At 36.8% G+C, this 20,974-nt stretch overlaps 1 long non-coding RNA gene across 1 annotated transcript in view; it reads right to left on the reverse strand.

The window, feature by feature from the left end:
- LOC146766080 (uncharacterized) overlaps window positions 1–20,889 on the reverse strand; it is a 152,688-nt gene extending 131,799 nt beyond the window's left edge. The window contains exons 1-3 of the long non-coding RNA XR_014958533.1: window positions 20,737–20,889; window positions 17,445–17,569; window positions 2,900–2,966 (exon numbers count right to left, since the gene is read on the reverse strand). This is a non-coding gene — a long non-coding RNA (uncharacterized LOC146766080). The remainder of the gene's footprint in view (window positions 1–2,899; window positions 2,967–17,444; window positions 17,570–20,736) is intronic.
- Window positions 20,890–20,974: the final 85 nt, after the last annotated feature.

The raw sequence follows: 20,974 nt of genomic DNA on the forward strand, positions 1-20,974 counted from the left end.
AACAAATATGCACATATACATTATCACATGAGGAAAAGCAAACCTGTTTGTTCTGCAAGATAAGCATTATCAGCTTGCATGGTGATAGGGAAAAGACAAAGTTGTCCAGGGCAAGAGCTGGATACCCTGGGGCACCCCCAGTACAGCAGTAGAAAGGTAAACCCACTTCAATCACACCAAATGATAAAACTGAGCTTTCTGTGGAGCTGGAGTCACAAAAGGGTACTACAATAAAAGGCAAAGTTGAATAATGTTGTAAAGAGCAGGAGCTGGTTACAGTCTGTCTTCTTGAATATGCACCCCTCCTACTACAAGCTGGCAAGTGAATTTTTTCTCACAATATGGTGCACCACGTGCATGTTTTCACTGCTGTAGTTTCCTGGAATAGCTCAGTATACAGTAAGATATGGGGCATTGGCAAAGGAAGAGAGGAAAGAGGTCACATTCATAGGAATCCCAAAGTACCTTCACTTCTGTTTAAAATGCTTCAATCTATATTCCTGGAACTGGTCCTGCTAATGAGAAAAGGAAAAGGTAACATAAAATCCACTTCTTATTTTTTTAAATAACCCTTCATTACTGTGGCACAAATTATTGCTCTTTAATACAGCAGACACTGCAAGGATTTGGACCTTTCAGATTATGTTATCAGGGAGACATAAATTTAAGGAGTTATATCAACTCCCTTGGCCAGTTTACTATTGAATCCTAATTTTCTAATACATAAGATATTGTATAGCATTCAATCACACATAACACTGGTAGTACATATTAACAAAAACTACCCATTGTCTTTCTTTTTTTGTGAAATTTTGTTTATTTTTTCAGTAAAAATAAAAACATATTATCATGATTCAAATAATTTAATCTGAGCAATTTAGATCTAAATATACAATATTTTATATACAGTGTTATGGCTATCTACAATTCAGACATTATATCAACTAGAACTTTTGTTTCTTATGTGATCATTATTTCTGCAGAGGAAACTGCACAGAGAGAAAGTGGCTCCCTGGAGAATAATCCTCATTTCTAGAAAGAGTTGGTATCTTTCTTTGAAAATAATATTAATACCACACAAAATTCAGCTGAAAGAAACTTTGAAACTAAGTTCACACCAATGTCTGTGAAATTGATGTCTTACACACTGTAGCAATTACACCAAGAAAATTCCAGTCGTGTAAAAGACCAGTCAAACCTGTCTCAAGGCTATGTTCTATTTCAAGCCTATATTCTTGTTACATATATTTTATAGCTCCTGGTTTAGACTATGAAGGTGCTAAAACATCCCACTATGTGGCAAATGGGTTGCAAACCAGTAAAACTAACAGTAGCTGCCAGAGCTAAGTTGGGACTGACAGGTTATCTGGGGAATTGTACCTTTAAAACATGTCTGTAAGGAGCCAGAACTTGACATCAAATAAAGCAGGTGCTTCCATTATTAGCTCAGATTGGTTTAACATGATCCTTTTGGGGCAATTGTGTGGCTAAGCTGGAAAATTTCAAGTTCTTCAAGTTCCCCGCTGAGGGAGAAGCAGAGCTCAGACACTAAACAGGAAGAGGGAGCAGAATTCACAAAGAGATTTGACAGAACACGGTAGGAGAAAAAGACTTGGCACTTTGAAGGAACACCAAGAAAGAAGAAGCAGGATGATGAGAAAAGTGATCAGAAGTGATGATCAGAAGTTCCTCTGGAGCAGTCTGATCAGTGTCTACCTGAGAACTGTACTTCCAACAGTTGCCTTATTTGAAGCCTTTCCTTCATTTATGTACATCATCACACTGGTTAAATTAAGTTATCCCCATTCCAACATTCAAAATACATTGAAAGCACCCTAAATAAAAATTAATAGGAAGGTTATAAAAAAATCTTATCCTAAAATAAGCTGTCAAGCACAAATACAGAATATAAATTACAGCTGAAGCTATAAAGCATTTGGATAGTGGATCAGTTTGCAGCAAGTAAGATTTATCAGGTAAATTGCACAAGAAATGGAATAACTAATACATAAGCACCCACACAAGCATGCCTTAGAATGCACACACTGAGAACAAATATAACCAGCAAAGAAAACAATCGGTGATGTTAAATCTTGTTTTATTTTTTGCCAATAGCAGAATAACGTGAAGGTGGTGACAGTCTACATGAGGGATGTCTCTTAAAAAATGTAATAAAAAGAACAGGCCCAAACAGATGAAAAAGGAAAACACCCTGTACCATGATCTTTGAGGAATGCTTTCTGTCATTTACTTAGAGAGCCATTTTCCACACATGCCCATTATAATATTCCCTAAATAGATAATGATGCAACTCTACAGGCATTCAGGAGACAGCTTCTACAGTACTGTTTCATACAAAACTGTATTCTAATGCAGAAGGGCTGAAAATCCTGTTTGCTTGTTTACCTGTTCCGTCAGCTTCTATTCTGATCTTCTGCAGAGACCCAAGTTATAAATCACAGTAAGGAATGGATAAGTTTAGAAACAACAGATCATACACCCACATAAAGAGGGGAACCTAAAACAAGGCAAGGTGTTTAGGAGATGAACTTTCAAAGCTGAAAGGTACCTGGATATGAAGGTAGAAAACTTACCATTCACTCATCTGAAACAAAAGAGCTAAACCAAAACCAACTCTGCCTGATGAACATTTGAGGACAAAGCTGAAGCAAATTTAGGAGACTTGGTCTAGTGGTAACAGGCATTGAATACAGAAGCAATGTCTGAGTGAACTCAAGGATTTGCATTATCTGTTGCTGGTTGAAGTGTTTTCCACATTATTCTTAGATGACTGAACTATCAATAATTCAAAGACACAAATAACCAAATCAATCTGAATGCTGCTCTTTCCCATTCCCTACATATTGAGAACCTGCTGCTGTTGCCCCAGCACACATACCACCTCTGCAGAGGCCAGTTTTCAGCTCTCCAGTTCACCTGTCGTCGCTTGCAGCAGTCCCCCTGCACTGTAAGAGAAAGGTTGCACAAGTTAGAACATATCACAAAAGATATTTAGCTTTAGGATTCATTAATGATTTTGATTTTCTCCTTTTCCACCCCCTAATTTTTTACCAGGAAAAAGCATTAATAGTGACTATCATTACAGTTTCTCCATATGGATGAGGAAAATGTTATTTCTAGCACAAATAGATAATAAATAAAAATAATATTTTTATCCTATAAAATCATAAACTTTGTGCATGTCCTTTTTGAATTTTCATTATATTTTAAGAATTGAAAGTCACAGCAAAATGTGATTGAATCAGAAAAAAATTGAAATATTGTTATATGATGTAATAAGAAGCATTGTCCATGCTTATTGGTAGCTGCAATTTTTTTATTAATGTATTTATAAAGTAGACAAAAACAGAGCTTCTAGAGCTAGCATTAAAAAATAAATAAATAAAACAAAAAGCTCCTAAATTCAGAAAGGAAGAAACAATCAATTATTCCATTTTCTGAAATACTGGGAATATCAAGCCCGTCTAGTAGCTGGTGGTTTTAATTCTTCATGTCAGAATTTAGAACCATGTAGGAAACAATTTCTTGTTTATTGACTTAGAATAATTGAGTTTTCTTTCTTCTGGAATCAGTGAAACAGGCTGTCTTCACCTGCTTTGTTCCTGATCCCCCTTTTTGAGTGGCACAATTTAAATAGTGTATCTTTCACTGACAGGTTTCTTCATGTTGTCAAGGAAGAAAGTTTCAGTTTTACTTTTTATTTTTCAGGTCTCCTTATGCTTATTTAATGAAGCATAAATATGGATGGCACCTTTTTCCTTACAGCAGCTGAAAACACAAAAATACATTCAGCTGCAAAAGCACCTCTTTTTTAGCCAGTGTTTAAATTGTTCCCTTGGTTTCCATTATTTTTACAGAGAACTTTACTGCCTTCATACATGTGAGCAACACCATCTCCAAAACAACTGTCCACATAAACTCATCACACTGATGTCAGGAAAAGAAAAAAACATATGGAACACTGAGAACAAGAAAGTCCCTTCACACAGAGATCCATATTACTATTAAATTCATTTTCACTTTTTATGAGCTAAGTGCTCAACACTGAAGGCCACGTCATTCTTTCCTTTTTAACTGTAATTAACGAGTCTGTCAGGACCATTTTAAAGTACTTATTACCTAAAATATTGATCACTGACAAGTTCTTATCAAAATATACCTAGAAGTACCAGAATTTTATGGATGTGCTATCTTCTGTTTCTGGATTGAAATCATCGGGTTTTGTCAGAAATATCTTGTCAAGCATTTCCTGTGCCAATGCCATAGCTCAAAAACTGTGGGCACCCTTGAAAAGTCAGAAAATATTTTATCAAAATATACAACTGAAATGTCTGCAGGAGGTCTTCAGGAGACAGACTGCACATGTCTTTTTTTTTCTTCAGTTTTCTAGACCTCTATCTCTTGTTTGGTAAACACCTTGTCTGAATAAAGTGTTTCTTATTCTCCTTTTTCCTCATATTCCCACTCGTGTTCTATGCCTCATGGCCATCATTTGTCTATATGCAAGGAGATTTTTTCAGCTGGATCTCTGGGGCTCAGTTTTGCCTTTCTACAAAGAGAAGGATAAAATAAAGAGAGGAAGGAGAGAAGATAAAGCTCCAATTAATTCATCTTGAGTGAATAGGCAAACAGGTGCAGCTGAGCAGGGATCACCCCTCAAGAAAACTCATATATTCTTTTGGTGACATTTAATTATACTTTTCAAAATATCTCAGTTCTAAAAAACAGGCATTTCATTTTAAAGAAAGGAGAAGGTAGCAACATTCTCTTATACAGAGATGAGAAAGCACATCTATGAATCATAACAGAAAGCCAGCTAACCCTGCAGCAGATTCTTCTGCCAACCAAACCTAGAAAGGACAGAGTTTGAAGGATTTTTGCATTTACTCAAACTAAAACATTCATGAGCCTGCAATATTAACACAACCCCACACTGATTCCCAGTGACAGAGCCCTGCTCCTCAGCCAGGACACTCCATTCCAAGCTGACACATTTCATTATGGCTTTGTTGTATTTCCAGACCCTTTGCGGGTACACCAGGGGCTCAACTACAAAGCTGATCAAGTATCCACTGTACGTTAATGTATATTTTATAGCTGGGCTTTTTGGAAAAGGACAGATTTTGTACACTGTATGGATTCTAAAGAGTTCCTATAAAGTGTGAAAGAAGAGTAAAATCTAGAACTAGAGGAACAGATTGCAGGGCAGAGCTGTCCTCCAAATCTCAGCCAGCAGTAAAGGAACACAGCATTTGGAGCTGGAGTGGTAAACATAAAAGAAAAATAAGGAGAAGAGATCCTAAGAAGTTGTTTCATCCATTAGGCTGCAAATTCCACCATTTCTGTGGTAATATAAGAAATAATTAGTCCTGAGAAAATATTCCTCCTACTGGAGGACAACAGAAAAATTACAGGCTCTAGAACATGTGTAATCAAAAATGTGTCACTTTATTCTTTCTCAATGCTTCCTTCGTCTTTTAATATTTACCCCAGCCCAGACACTTCCATTACAGCTAATGTTAAGAATAGTTATCCAACCTCAATACCCACTGGGCAGGCAGTTGTAAATCAAGTACATCGCATCTCAAAAAAAAAAAAAAAAAGAAAAAAGAAACCAAACAACAACCAAAAAAAAGTAGGAATAAAGTAACCAGACTTCAGGCAAAGGCTTTGTGAAAGTCCTGGAAGAAGATTTAGAAAATCACTGACTTTTTTTGTGCCACAACTTTTACTGTAATGCTACTTTTGGAGTGAAAGAGATAACTCTCTTCACACAAAGGGTGCCGTTCCTCAGTGACAACACACATCCCTGGGGAGCCTACAAAGAGCACAGCAGACACTGCTCCATAATGGGTTTATTACAGATGGAGCCTAGCTGCAGAAAAACAAAAGTTGCTCCACAACACATCAGACTTGCCTTAACTTAACTAGGAATGCCTTTAATCTTGTCTTGGATAGGGATTTATTACAGATTAGTTACATTCAGACTAGGAGCTCTTTGTGCATTTCTACAGAATTTCAGGAACAATCTGCATGTGAACAAGTTGAGATGGGCCAGGGAGATGGAACTATAACTCCACATAAGAACATATCATCAGATCTCAAATGTATAGAAGCCAAAATGAACTTTAATTTACAACTGAATGAGAAACCTCTTCATTCTATTTAGATAAACCTTTACATTCCAATACACCATTTTTAAGCCCTTTGTGTACTTTTAATTATACAGTCTGATAACTGCTGAGATACCTGCAAAGCACCTGATAAAACACAGGAACATTTTATTTAGGTGGGTGATCATAGTTGATGTTTCCTACCTGTGAACTTTGACATCTCCCTATAGAAAATGCAAGTTTCAGCTTGAAGTGAGCCCATGGATAACAATTTGTTTGGGTGCCATAATGCAAGGCAGCACAGCAGGTCTATTTTGGTGTGTTTACTGCATGTATAAATACAAGCAGGAAGTACAAGCATCTTTCCATCCTCCTCACAAAACCACCTTTCATAATTTATTATCTCTTACTAAAGCCTACTGTTGGCTTGATTGAAGTGTGTAGGTTGCACTATACTTACCTGCAAATAAAGCAACTTCTTTTGGTCCTTAAGTTACTTCAGAAGCCCTCCCTGTTATTACATGCCTTCTTTTCAAATTATGAATTTCACACACTTTGCTGCTTTTGTGTTTCATTTAAAGCCTTGTTTATTGGTGGCACAAAAGTAAAGCTTGACTAGTAATGCCTGCCTATTTCTTTTCATGCTTTCCCTTAAGGGATGCAATTCAACTCATATTATTGATGTGAATTATTCATTTCTGAAAGTCTTTCAAGTAAGTCTGAAACAAGCAGGTGCCTACTTTTTCTACTCTCAGAAAGAGGGAAGAATCAAATTAGAGAGTTTCCATCCTTTCATACATATGATTTAATGACAGAGCATACGTAATCTTCTTTCCTAACAGATACTGTTGAAATTAAAATCTATATCTAGATGGACTACTGTACCAAGCCAAAATCAGGTTTTCTGTGACGGGACCACAGGATTGCTTCTTATGACTTCTTCAAATGTAAGGTTACTTTAACAAACAAAAGACTGTTATCTCTCAAATGGCTTAAGACAAACATGCAAAAAAGTAAAGTAGGTAAACCAAATTATATCTATGGCTGATTTTATTTAATATAAAATTAAAATGCATTCATTTGGTACATGTTTTATTACTATTTAAATTATTTTATATTCTTTGAAAAATAAATCACTCACTTTACCTGCATCCAGAAATATATAATTAAAGAAGAGATAATTCTACTAAGTTGTATAATACCTAACTCTGTAAAAGACTTTTTATCCACAGACTGAAAATTCAGTAACTATATGATCATGTTCATGTAATGTTCAGCAACTTTTTCCTTTAGTCCTATTTTCAAAATTAGGTAGGTCTGTCCACTGTAACAGAGAGCACATTAGATCTTCAGATTAAGTGGAAACATAGTTGTCATCTGCTATTAGCTATTTCCTTCAGCTTTTCTCTTTTAGTAAAATGTTCACCATAGGTCAAAAAAAAAAAAAAAAAAAAAAACTAGAAAATCAATCCTGCTGATTGGGGTGGGTTTGGGTTTGGGCTTTTTTCCAAAATTGGCAGGAGTTAGGAAAACAAACTGAAAAACTGCTAGACAATGTAAGTTTTATCCTCAGGTACTCCAGGAGTGAATGTGGTTTATATATCAGTTTCTATATATCCACATGCACACAAACCCCAAATGATGCGGACTCTCAACATTGTGACTCAAACACTAAGTTGTGCACATTCACTTAGTCATGTGAATTTCTGTAAGTTCAGTTAAATGCAGGTTACTGAATTCCAACCGCTCATTTTGAAAATTACAAAATTTTGCTTTCCATGCTAGTTTTGCAAGGAAATAAATTACACAGATGCACTGCCAGCCTGTCGGTTCTCACCCTTTCCCTCATAACTTTTGAATGAATTGGCTAATTTTGATCAAATTTGACAAGAGGACTCGGTCTAAAAGATTTGAAGTTCCAACAAGTTTCCATGAGAACTGACAGTTGAGTAGGAGATAAAGACTGACATGAGTCTTCCCAGTGAGGAAAATATTGCTGTGTAAGCTCAGCAATTACCTATTATGCTTGACATACCCACCAGTTGATGATTGTGTATATATCAGCCACACAATCCTCTTATGTGGAATTTGGAAGCAATTACAGGTGTCCCATTTCTCTCTGCCAGCCAAAGGCTGGTAAACAGGGGAGTGGTTGACAGCATATTTTGTAAGTTTTAGCAACAAAACATGAATGAAGAAGGGAGCTGTAATTTGATTGGACATAACTTCATTTGAAACCAAGCTTCAGCATATACACTGTAATCATACCAATTTGTTAAAGTTCCAAAGTGTTTATAATCATGACCCACTACAATCTGAAACAGTAAAGCCCAGGAACAGGTTGGAAACTGTCACTTTGACACCTACAGTGAGTTAACAAGGCTGCACACAAGTTGCTGTTTGCATTCTCTAGGGCAAGTTAAAGGTGCTTCCTTGGGGTGCCAGCACTTGCTCCAGGAGGCCACAGGCAATCACAACCTGTTTTGTCTGGGTCCACAGGAGCCCTGCTGGGAGCTGCCCAGTTGGCACTGGGGTTGTTGGTGACACATCCTGTGATAACACCCGAGAAACCTGAATCTTTTCAAATGCTTGATACATTGTGAAAGAACTCTTGTACCTTTCCAGACCTTTGTCTGGTGTTCCTTGGCTCACATCTGAGAGATTCCCAGTGATGCTGGTTCCTTGCCTCTGCCCAGTTCTGCTGATGGCAGCCCCTGGCTTTGAAGGTTATGCTGTGTTTTTTCCTGTCTCCTCAGCCAGTATCACCAATGCCACATAACAAATTAAAACAAACTCCCCTCATTCCTCATCCCTGTTTAGTTCCCCTGCTTATTCAGGAAAAGGATTGCATTACCCTTGTATGCAAAGGCATCACACCAGGACCTCGTGTTCTGTTGTTTTTCTGCTACTATGAATTCTTGATCTTCTGCAGTCATTGCTTCCAAAGACAATGCATTCTGCTGATGAAGTACTTCACTTACATCTGCTCAGACCTAATAAACACTCCAGAACTGGAGGTCCATCACTGTTACTCAAAATACTTGTTTGAATTATCATTTAGGCAGTCATATACCTCCTTTATTCAGATGTTGCAGAGCATAAATTGTAAGAAACCATTCCAAAGAAATCTGCATTGCAGTCATAATCAAAGTGAGTAAATAAAGAAAAGCTGACAGGCCCTCACACAGTATGCAAATTGCTGTGATCTTCACAGAGAAAGGTAATGATTTTGTTTTTCTTCTTTTCTTTTTAATACAGCTTTTCTTCTAGATTCAGAGGCCTTCATGTTAAATTAAATATTTTAGCACCCACACGACCATCTAGAATTAAATTTCACCAGTTCCTTAGCATCTATAAAAGAAAGCTGTGATAGATCACTGTGATTCTCCTGTCCTTGTACAGAATCAAAGAATCATTTACTAACACTGAATGCTTCCAAAAGCAGAAATCACACAGCTCCATCTTGTGGAAGATCAGATTCCTAGTGAAATGTCAGCTCAGTTCATCTGTCTTTGGTAATGATTTAGCCTTAGATGTTTTAACATATAAGCTTTACTTACCACAGACATTTCCTTTCATGTATGCTTTACACAACATCACCGAGAGCAGGAACAATCTGCCCAGTGTTTTTATTTATTTTATCCTGTTTTATTATATTTACCTGTAGCATTCTCCCAAACTGGTCCATACTTCAGCAGTTCACATTTGTACTAAGTGGTGCAGAATCAGCTATTTCATTTTCTTTCTATCCTCTTTCTATGTTCTCTAAGAGCTTGAACACCTTGCAAAAATGTCCTCAGTGAACACACCATATGTAAGTACTAAATATATTTGATTTTCAGCCTAGTCATACTTTTTAGCAGGAAGCATTTCCAATACAGTTTGGATGACATAAAAATGCAGAGCAGCAGAGTTTGTCTCATTCATGTACCACAGAACTTGGATCTGTAATGTTTCCATAATCTAATGCCATTAAAGTAAACCAAGTCAGAACTACTTTTAAGTCAGATGAACGAAGTAACTTTTCACAACACTACAAAAAACATCTTCATGAATTCTGGAAACATCTGTGGAATTGGTCCTTATTTCCTTGTTACAGAATCTTTGTCCTTTTGAGAGCTTTGGAATGGTTTGGACATCAAAAACCAGCAACAAAAACATGTACTTAATGTAATTCTCTGTGCCACACTACCAAGAAAAATTGAATGTTTATATTTTTGACCGTACATTGTACTTTGGGATAGCATATTAAACCACATGTACCAACACAGGTCTACAAACTGAAATCCGCCAAGATAAAAGTACCTTGGGCTTCAGTATAGAACTCTTTGTAAAACTTCACTATGTATTTGGGTATTTCCAACAATCATATTTGAAGAAGGTATTTCTCATAAGCCACAGCCAAATGTAAAACTTCTCTATCAGATTATCTCAGCCCACATTCACTGAAGTTTTCAGAAAAAGCAGCAGTAATATGACTCATGGGACTACTCACAGATGACTCTGGAAACTTATTTCCCATTAATTTTCAACTGAAATGCGTGAGTGGTCAAAAATGACCACAAACCTTCCCTCAAGTCTTTTAATTTAATTAAAAGTATAAATGATCCTAAGTATTTTCATGTTTTTAATTAGTTTTAAATTAATTGTCAGTGTGAGAGCCAGAAGTCCTAAGAGAAAAGTAAGGAATTGCTCATAGAAACTTCTATCCAAATCTGCATAATGAATGTCAACATGATAACCAAAAACAGCTCCTTATTAAAATACTGATTATGGACTACATTAATAATTATATAGACAAAAGAAAAAACTAAGTAGAGAAAAATCTCCTAAAAATAATCTAAAATATGTATTTTTAACTAGCATTCTGGAGCCCAAGGGGGAAAAAGAATAGAATAGCATCATAATTGTTTCCCTACAAAGGATATTCCTTATTGTCCTATTGAGATGATTCACCACTACTTCAATCCCCTGAATTCGTCTACCATACTGAGAAACCTTATAGCATTCCTTCCTCCTAGTAGAAGTCAAAATAGCAACTTTCAAGATATGACTGACAAGAAAAATATCTCATCTCTTCTGCTAACCTTTTTTCTTGTATAAAATTTATGGAGCAGTATCGACTTGTTTTTGTTTTACTAAGTCTTGAAGTGATCTTTGTTTCTCTCAGAAGTATTCATATTACTATGAAACACTAAAAACCCAAAATCCACAGAAAGTATGAAGAAAAAAGGCCAAAGGAAAAGACCTTCCAAGGTTCATATGCCACCCCACTAACAGCTGTCAATCCTGACAAGAAACAGCTGCCTCTGAACGTGGGTGGATGTGAGAGTTCATCTTTGTCTGATCACTCTTTGGGCCATGTTTCAGAATCTGCCAAGAATGTTGGCAATTAATGTCAATCATGACAGGCTTTTCTGTGATATGGATACCTATTCAAGAAATATTTGACTTATACTATCAAACTACTTTGCATCTTTATCTAAAGATCCTCTGTATGACTTTGCAACCTTCAGTTACTACCACGATTAGCCATGTAGATAGTGAAACCATATTCTTCCATCATAAAAAGGCTACACTATGCAGTTTACAGCTGGAAGTTCTCTTAAGCTTTTTGAGAAGGTACCAAGAGACAACTACTAGAAAGGCCAAGTAATTTGTCCAATAAAGCTTCCATTACTTCATTCCCCAAAAGCAGAGGATTAAAAATCATGTTAATCAGGATAAATATTGAGAAAGTATTAAAGCATTATTACAAGACAAACCAAACAACAAGAGTTGCTGACTATTACAACTGCTATGATTAATACTTTACAGTGATACACTGTGTTGCCTATGTTGCTTAGAAACCACATAATTACACACATTTAATCAGCCTTAACCTATGTATTTTCATTACCTTGATGTATACCATTAAAATTCAAATGTTATCAAAATATGACATTATAAATAATTTAGTATTTCCTATTTTATATTGAAAAAAATACATTATTAAATGCTATCTTTGAGGCAGGTCATTCTAGTTTAAAAAAGGACAAAGGGCAGTACCTGAATCTGAAACCCACTCATCTATTTATCTATTCCTTTTCTAATCCATATGCATTTTGAATAAGATATTGAAAGTATAATCCCAATTTCCCTGGTAACCTAAATGGGAGATTTGACTGCAGGAGAAATCAAACACCAGCCCTAGAGCAGAGGGATATAAAAAGTAAAAAGCCTATAAGACTTTGCAGGTAACCAGTTTTAATGTAAAGGCTGTTGTTTCATTATGCATGAATAGAAGTATGGTTCTTTGGATTCTAAAGTACTTTAATCAATGTTCAAGGGTTTTTAAGAACCTCATTATGTATCTCTTTTACAGGATTATGAATATTTGCAAATGGCATCATGTGGTAAAGCTTCAAAGACTAAGAAGTTAAATCAAGATATATTTTCTAAAACTCTTCAAAATATTTCAAAATCAGAAGAGCTGCCCAATATGTATTACCACATTCAAGGTATCAACCTTCCCTTTGAATTTTAGCAACATCAATTTTTCATATGTATTATATATATATTAATGTTCTCCTTCCTCACTGCTTTCCTGTAACAATGATGATGTCTGCATCAAAAGTAGTAAAAGTTTCATTCCAATTAAAAAAAAGGTACAAAATTAAAGCTCTGTATAATAAAGATTTAACTTAATTTACTCAGCAACAGTTTGCAAGGATTAATAAATAAACTTAGATTATAGGTGAGCACCTCTACAGCAGTTTTGTGCCTCTTCTGAGGAATTTTGTGCTCATTAGAGGAACAAGAAAATAAAAATGGAAAAAATTGGATAGGTCTGCAAAGACAGAATGGGTTTTAAGCAGCAACACTGCTTGAAAAAAAAGGATGTAGAGGGTCTCAGGACAGATTTTTTCCATCTTCAGCTCTCTGTCCATAAGTGACACTACCGGAGGCTCTCTGGGAAGGCAAGACCCAGAGTTAAGCACATGGTTTGACAGCACTGGAGGGGCGCATTGTAATGTATTGCAGCCAAAAAAGCTTTAAAAGGGGGGTACAGTGAAATCCAGAAAAAAAATTAGTTCCAACTTCCCTGAAGATATTTTTTAATTGTATCCATCTGTAAGGGGTGTCAGTCCCACCACCTCTTACATTTCTCAGCCCCACAGCCCCTGGAGAAAGACTGGCCTCTGTCTCTCACCCCATGGGCATCATACCCTGAGAGGAGCCCTGCCAAGTGTTGCTTTCAGAAGTAAAATAGGTTTTGTACAGGGAGGAGAGGATTGAGGTCTATGAAGAGCCTTCAGAGTGGAGACAGTGGTTGATAACAGCACAAAGAAAGAACAGAAGGCAGATTTGGTACACCAAGAGTGTGTCAAAGGAGGCATAGCAGAAGAAATAATATTCATAATGAGTTATTAATGGTACTGAAATTGTACCATTCATTTGTTAAAATGAATATGCTTGACTGTAGATTTTCTTGTCAGTCTATATATTTTGATTCTGTGCACCACACAGCTCAGCAGTAAATTACTGCAATTAACTTCAATTCCTTAGGATCCACAGCACTAGCATTTCCACATCTCATGACTGAGTCTAGAATTCAATTATAAATTCTTGTCTAAAGTGCTTTTACAAAGTAAGTGGTTACTTTGAAAAGTGCTGACAAACTTCAGCAGATATTCTACACAGGCTTCTTTCTCATAAGAAAAAATATTTCTAAAAAAAATCCAAAGAAATTTTAGTTTATCCATCACAGTAAAGTTTGAAAAAGAGCTGAACAGCTTGATTTAATTCCTTAACAAACACCTTATGAATTCAGTCACCATTTTTGGATTCCAAATATAGATATTTCAGTAAGACTCTCTGCTTACAGATAAGATGTTTTTCATGCTGTTCCTTTTAAATTTTAGTAGCACATCCACTGTGAAAGTAGCACCGTTCCATCTGTGCCCTTCTAGAGAGTCAGACACTTTATCTCATAACAAATCTGTGTAGCTCGGTGGTTTTTGGCTGTATGAGTACTAAAGAACTTGACACAAAACAAACTGCAAATAATAAGATACAAGGTGTAACTCTGTGGAAGAAAGTTAGAGCCCTACCTTGGTTAGGAGAAACCACAAATCACATGTCAGTAGAAGGTGAGCTAGGGAGGAGACAAAATATTAGAACTAGGGGGACTAAGAGATTACACAGTAAAAGATCTGCCAGGAAATAGCAAGAATCAAATTTGACAAAGTGTAAGAAGAGTCAAGACAGGTATTTATTTCTGATGAAGAACTACAGTAGTTTCTATGTATGAGACATGCTCTTCTGGTTTTGTTCCCACAACTTCACGGTGATCTACTGGGCAATTCCCAGTGCTGAATTAATTTAACTTCCAAAAGAAGTGAGCTTCTTTGATTTGTAAAAGTCATTGTGTGAAACAATTAATTGCTGCTGCATCACTAGAGTATAATTCAGAAAATGATACACAGATAGCAGACGTAATGGAGAATTTTGTCCTGACTTGGAAATCCTGTCAAGCAATCATGACAAAAAGGGCAAAAGCCAGCACAGAACTGGACCAAATCTCCTTGCCAGTACTTTTTTTTATATCACAGCAGACTTCAGGGACCACAAAGAGCATCTGATCCTCTTTTGGTAGTGCACAAGCAAAAAGGATTTTACAAGCTATGACACGACTTGCTCCATTTGACTCCACTCTGAAGAGCCAGGAAGATTAAGCATGTACACATCTCAACCACTCACAGCTCAAACTCTGACCTAGCTGCATGAAACCATTGCCCTGTGAAGTAGCACTCTTACATATTCCATTAGACTACAAATGTGTGGAGATAATAAAGGTAGTTTTATAATTGCCAAATTAATCACTATGGTTTTGACAAATACCATGGCTAAGATGGCTGGTGCCTTTCCCAAAAGCACTCAACAAATCCCCTTTGCAGCTCTCTTGTAAAGTTACCTTGCACCATTCATCTGGTAAATAAAAATCCTTGGAAAAATGGAAACAATGAGAAAGCAGTTCTGAGCATTTTCAGAAAGTTGTAATTGCTATGGAAACTGTATCTAGTAATAGTCTTTTGCTTCAGAGCATCAGAGGCAAATCATAATAAACTGACAGCAAAACAAAGTGTAATACTGCCTAAGAATTCAAAGTTCAAGATTCAAGAGAAAATTAAACCACTGCATGGGAAAAGCTTTCATGCCTTCCCATCTTTCAGGTTCCTTTTGCAGAACATCTCTGTGGATGAGCACTTTGGAATTGATTTCTGCCCAGGCTTCCCAAATTGCAGCTGAAGCAGCGCTTAGGGCTGGCAGCATAGTTACATTTCTTACAAAATACAAGGATACAGTTTCTTTAGCCTAGAAAAAATCCTAATTTTATGGCTAGAAAATTTGAGAAGCCTGGAAACATGTAACTCCATTCAAGCAATGCCAATTTTTTCAAGCTTCAAAGAGGGTAACGGGGTCATGGATTCAGAGATCATCAATGATAGCAATTAGCTTTAATAGCTTGCTGACCTAAATTATGGTGAGTAAAATAAGAAGCTACTAAATCTAGACTAAAAAAAAATTTTTTAGAATATTATATGCCTTGCTTTCATTTCTGTATATGAAATATTCTCAATTTAGTTTACTGTATTTGTACTACACTAATGTGTTAATGGACAGTTCAGAATATTTTCAACATTTCATCTCCTTTCCTTGCAGCAGCCTATGTGCTGATACACCAGAGGTTATCTCCCTACTCTTCCTAATCAACCCCAACACCTCTTTCTGAGTTTTATTATACCAGTTCTCAAATGTGTGTTCTGAATAAAATTAGACTATGCAATATGCATATCTACTACTCCAAATTCTCTCTAGTACATAATTCCCAGAAAGGGTACCAGCTCAAATATTACTGCAGAAAAGCACTGGACTTCAAACAGTAAACACTCCTTTTCCTTTCTTCAGGGACATCCCATCCTATTACAAACTCAAATAAAATTCCACAAACAGTTTCATTTATCAAAGGCTTACAGTAATACATCATTACTGTATTTGTTTATAAGCAACAACTTCTGCTTTTTAAAAAGTTATTTTGTTTGAAAATTCCACACAGCTGCCTATAAATTGGTATTTGTGTAATTAGGGTTTGGGTTTATGATCATCTGAATCCTGCCTTTCCACCTTTTTTTTCTTTTTTTAATTAAGGTCTTCTAAGCCACAGAAACCAACCAACTTACCACAAAAAAAATCTAGGAAACACCCATTTTCTATGCTACAATCAGTTAGATGGGAACAAACAACCCCATTTTGTCAAGAGAAGCAAGAGATGCAAATTTGTTCTAACATCATTCTGATAATCAGAAGGCAAATAATAACTACTCTCACTTAATGCCATTTGTTTCAGCAATAAACCATCAACATTTTTTTAAATAAATGCGAACAGGTAGGATGTGACCCTTACAAACCATCTGTCATGTGGTCACAGCCTTTCCATGATAGCTATTGTCAGTCAGAAAGGTGGATTTATCCAACCACCAAATCACATCCTGGGCTTTCTGAAAAAAGAGTGACCAAAATATACAGCAAGTTACACAATCAGCTAAACACAAACATTTAAACACTTGTTCACAAGCCAAAATAATGTTTGGTTTTAAAAAATAGTTAAATAAAGAACGCTTTCATTTATAAAACAAAGCAATGTAACACAAATATAGCAAGGACATTAATTTGGCTTCTCTAAAATGTACCACTGGATATCACCAGAATTACCAAACTAATGTATTAAAAACTGGCAGGAAAATTGTCACTTCTAATAATACTCATAACATTATACTGTCATCAATATTTTTTTTTTTCATTTCAGATCAGAAAACACAAAATCTTCAACTAAAGTTGAAAAAGCAAGTTGGTATTGTCACTACCACACAACAGCTCTACACTGGTCACAATGGTGCAAAGGTTCCCCATTGCTTTTGTTAATAACAAAATAAGTTATTTGAAAAATTACTTCTATTAAATGAGCAGCTAAACATAATTGAGTGAATATGCCCATGGCCCTCAGAAGTGTGTGAGAGACTGGAACACATGTAATGTATTAAAACATTTCATCTATCTGTCATTTCTGTATATTGCTACAGTAAAGAAACCTCTTTGCATTTCATGAATTTTGTCATCTAGAAATTATTAAGTAGGATAGTGTAGACAGTCACCACATATATTATGTACATAAGATGCAGAAAGAGAGGGGGAAAAGGTCAAAATTAAAGTTGTTCAGGATACTGAAGTACAAACTATACATATGTATCTTTGAAGTTTTAAACTTACCTTTGTAATTGTGGAGGAAAAAAACACCCTGTGGAAATCATTAACAGCTGCTTAGGTCGAACTCAGAGTTTGCTTAAGACAAATGATACTGCAGACACTTGCTGTGGCTTGTATGGCAGTTACACCTGAGGGGAAACAAAAGGGGATGTTGGTAATTCCAGGGTCTCCCGGCCTGGCAGAGCCAGTGCAGGATGAGAACTCACCTTTGCCTTACTAATGGCCCCTATCCATCAGACCTCAGCCCAAATCAGCTCTTTTATTGCAGCTCATTTTTTACCCAGCAAAAACATATTTAGTTTTTACAATAGCCTCATTGAAAAATAATAATTAGATTTTATTTTATAGGGGTAATATTTTTTAACTTATAAAGAATGTTCTGTATGTAGACTGTTGGAGAAAAACCTATTTCAGTCAATTACAGATCACAGAAAGTGCCCCCCTCAAAACTACCTGTTCTAAGAATATGAAATTTCCAGATTATAGAACACAATTGTTTTCATTTCCTATGTATATTTAAATATAAGACAAATACTAATATTTATAAATCCAAACAACAAAGCAAATCAAAGACACAATAAAAAATCCACAGGGTTGGCAATCTCACCATGTTTTTACAGCTGAAAAGATGGAATTTTATTTAAATAGAAAAGTTTTATGTAAGTTATTTAAATAGATTTTCTTCTCACAGGGAGTCCTCTTCAGCTCTTTATATGACCAGTAATAAAAATTTATGAATATGGCACAAAAGACCTGTTACTGTCTTCAGACAAGACTGTTGTCATTACCCAAATGAGCAGATTAATGACTTAGTCATGATTTTAGCATTTTCCTCTTTCACAGTAATGAGAAATAACTTGTAAACATTAAAATTTAAACACAAATTAGTTGTCAAAAGTGTATCATAAAGACTAACATTAACATTGCTGATCCAAATAACAAGGAGTGAGCCAAATTCTAATCTCCTCTCCAGGGATTTGTTCTATTGCACTACCAAGCAATTAACCTGACTTTCATTTAGTGTTATTATGATAAAATAAATAGATGTGTTAATGCATTTTTAAAATACACAAGCAAATGTCTTCCATGGGAGGTTGATAATGGGCTGTACTGATCATCTCATATCATCTATCAGTTTGAAAGTAACTTATCATTTGTGTGTGCTTACTATTTTATGAGGAATGAAACTCCTAAAGTTACATAAAAAACATGTTTAAAATTAAAAACAAACCTTGATTGTTGCAATAGAAATGTGTTCAAGCACTCCCCTGAATAACATTCTCCCAGCCTAATATTGCCAACTTTAAAATTAAATAGCTAATTCTTAGCTTATTCTTAGCCAAATTTTATTTATCCTGTTCCTATTCAGGTTATTTCTTGTGTGTTTATGATTTTTTTTTCAATATTAATCTAGTGTTTTGCAAAGAAAAATTGCATAAAAATAAATTGCAATATTTAAGCCTAAATTCTGGTCTCCTAAGGTAAGAAATGACAGCCCTCTGCTGGCTAATAAATATGTACCCACAAGAATTCACAGAATTCACAGAATCACTGGGTTGGAAGAGACTTTCAAGACCATCAAGTCCAACCCATGCCCCAACACCTCAACTAAACCATGGCATTGAGTGCCACATCACAACAGCTTTACATTAATGCATCATTTAGCCCAAGTAAAAAAATATAAAAATATAGAGAGTAAAAATAAAATTGTGATACAGGGATGCCAGAAATTTTTTATCTGGACCATTAGGAAATATTCTGTCTACTTCCTGTAGGAAACAGTAGGGCAAGGAAATGGCTGAACACTGAATTATATGGACAATTCTATAAAATACTGAAATTCCTCAAAGAAGTAACCTTACTGAGTTTCAGTTTTCCATAGAGTATTCAAAAACAGCAATAAATGTTAATGGTAATCATTGTGTTACGCTGTAAGACTTTGTTTTGTTCAATTAAATGACTTGTAGTCCACAAAAATGAAAAGTGTCAAAAAATACTGATTTTTTGGGCATTTTTATGGTCTTAAATAAGCTTTAAATGCAAACATCAGAGAGCTTATTGGCTGCCAGATAAAAATGAGACTCAAAGCATGGTATTTGGCACAACAATTAGCAATATGATCTAACTTGCAAAGAAAAAACCTGGTTTTATGTATCAGCATAAAATTTCATAAACATGAAATGTGCATGAGAAAAATCAAGACTAGTCCCCATATTTTATTATTTTTTCCTGTTTTTAAAGACTTGTTTTCTACTTTGCTCTGATGACCTGTACTGCATTTTAAAATAAAAAGGCATATATTGTAAATAATCTGTATTTGTCGTACATTAATTTAAAATGTTCCATAGCATATGTCTCTGTGGAAAATTTACAAATAATGTTTTGCAAAGTGCCTCTTCATTAACTGTGCTGACTGGAACAAGTGTGCACTGAAGGAACACACTGGCAGCGTACACTTTACTAGAAAAACACGGAAACCCAAAGGAACCTCCAGTGCAGCTGCCCACAGGTGACAGTGTGAAACAAAGAACTGAAAGTGTTTATTTTAATATATTTGACCGTTGTCTCAACGCCCTGATAACGGCATTCTACCAATGGAGACACTATCGGCAGAGATAACTGGAATCAGCACCCAAAGCAGAAGTGACGGGAACATCTAGCGCAGGTTCCCAGATGGAAGGAGCGGCGGTGCGCTGTCCCTGCCCAGCAGCTCTGCACACAGAGCTGGCAGCCTTCTCCTTCCCTTTCCAGAGGGGGATTTTGACCCAGCTGAACCGGGGCCACCCCGGGCCACAGGGCAGGGCGTGGAACTCGGAGATATGAGGGTCCTTCCCGTCCGAGCCCGTCTGTGTCCCATGGCGCTCGGCTGGATTAAGTCTGAGGAATGCCCTGCGTTTCCAGCTGTCTCGGCAAGCAGCTCTGAGGAGCCTTCACCCCCCCAGACACGAACTGCGTTTTGTGCGCTGACCGGGGCGGGCACCGCGCGAACGGCGAGGGGCCGATGCCTTGTGAGAGGAGTGCTCGGGAGAATTTGGGTTTGGTGCTTTAAAAATGCAACTATGCAGTGAAAAACAATGGAGCTACAGAATATTCTGAGTAGGAAGGACCCACAAGAACCATCGATCACTGTAACAATCCCATACTATGCCTGAGAGCGAGGTCCAAATGCTCCTGGAGCTCTCTCAGCCTTGGGGCCGTGACCACTGCCCTGGGGAGCCTGTTCAGTGCCCACCCTATGGATGAAAAAGTTTTTCCGCGTTTCTAACCCAACACAAAATGATTGAAGACCGGCTACCTCGCATTATCACTCGGCACACACTCCCCGCACGGGGAGAAGCGGAGGCTCATCTGGCCGCAGTAGGAGCCCGTGTGCGCGGTCCCGCTGCCGCCCGCTGCGGGTATCCGTGAGGGCCGGACGTTTCCCTGAGGGACCCTCCCGGCCGCGCGCCTCGGGAGCCCGCGCGCGGGGCGGGAAACCGCCCGGCCTGGAGGCCCGCGCGCGGGCCCGGCAGGGGGCGCTGTCGGGGCGCGCG

This window comes from Lonchura striata, chromosome 14, assembly GCF_050655825.1.
Source record: "Lonchura striata isolate lonStrDom1 chromosome 14, ASM5065582v1, whole genome shotgun sequence".
Classification (NCBI taxonomy): domain Eukaryota; kingdom Metazoa; phylum Chordata; class Aves; order Passeriformes; family Estrildidae; genus Lonchura; species Lonchura striata.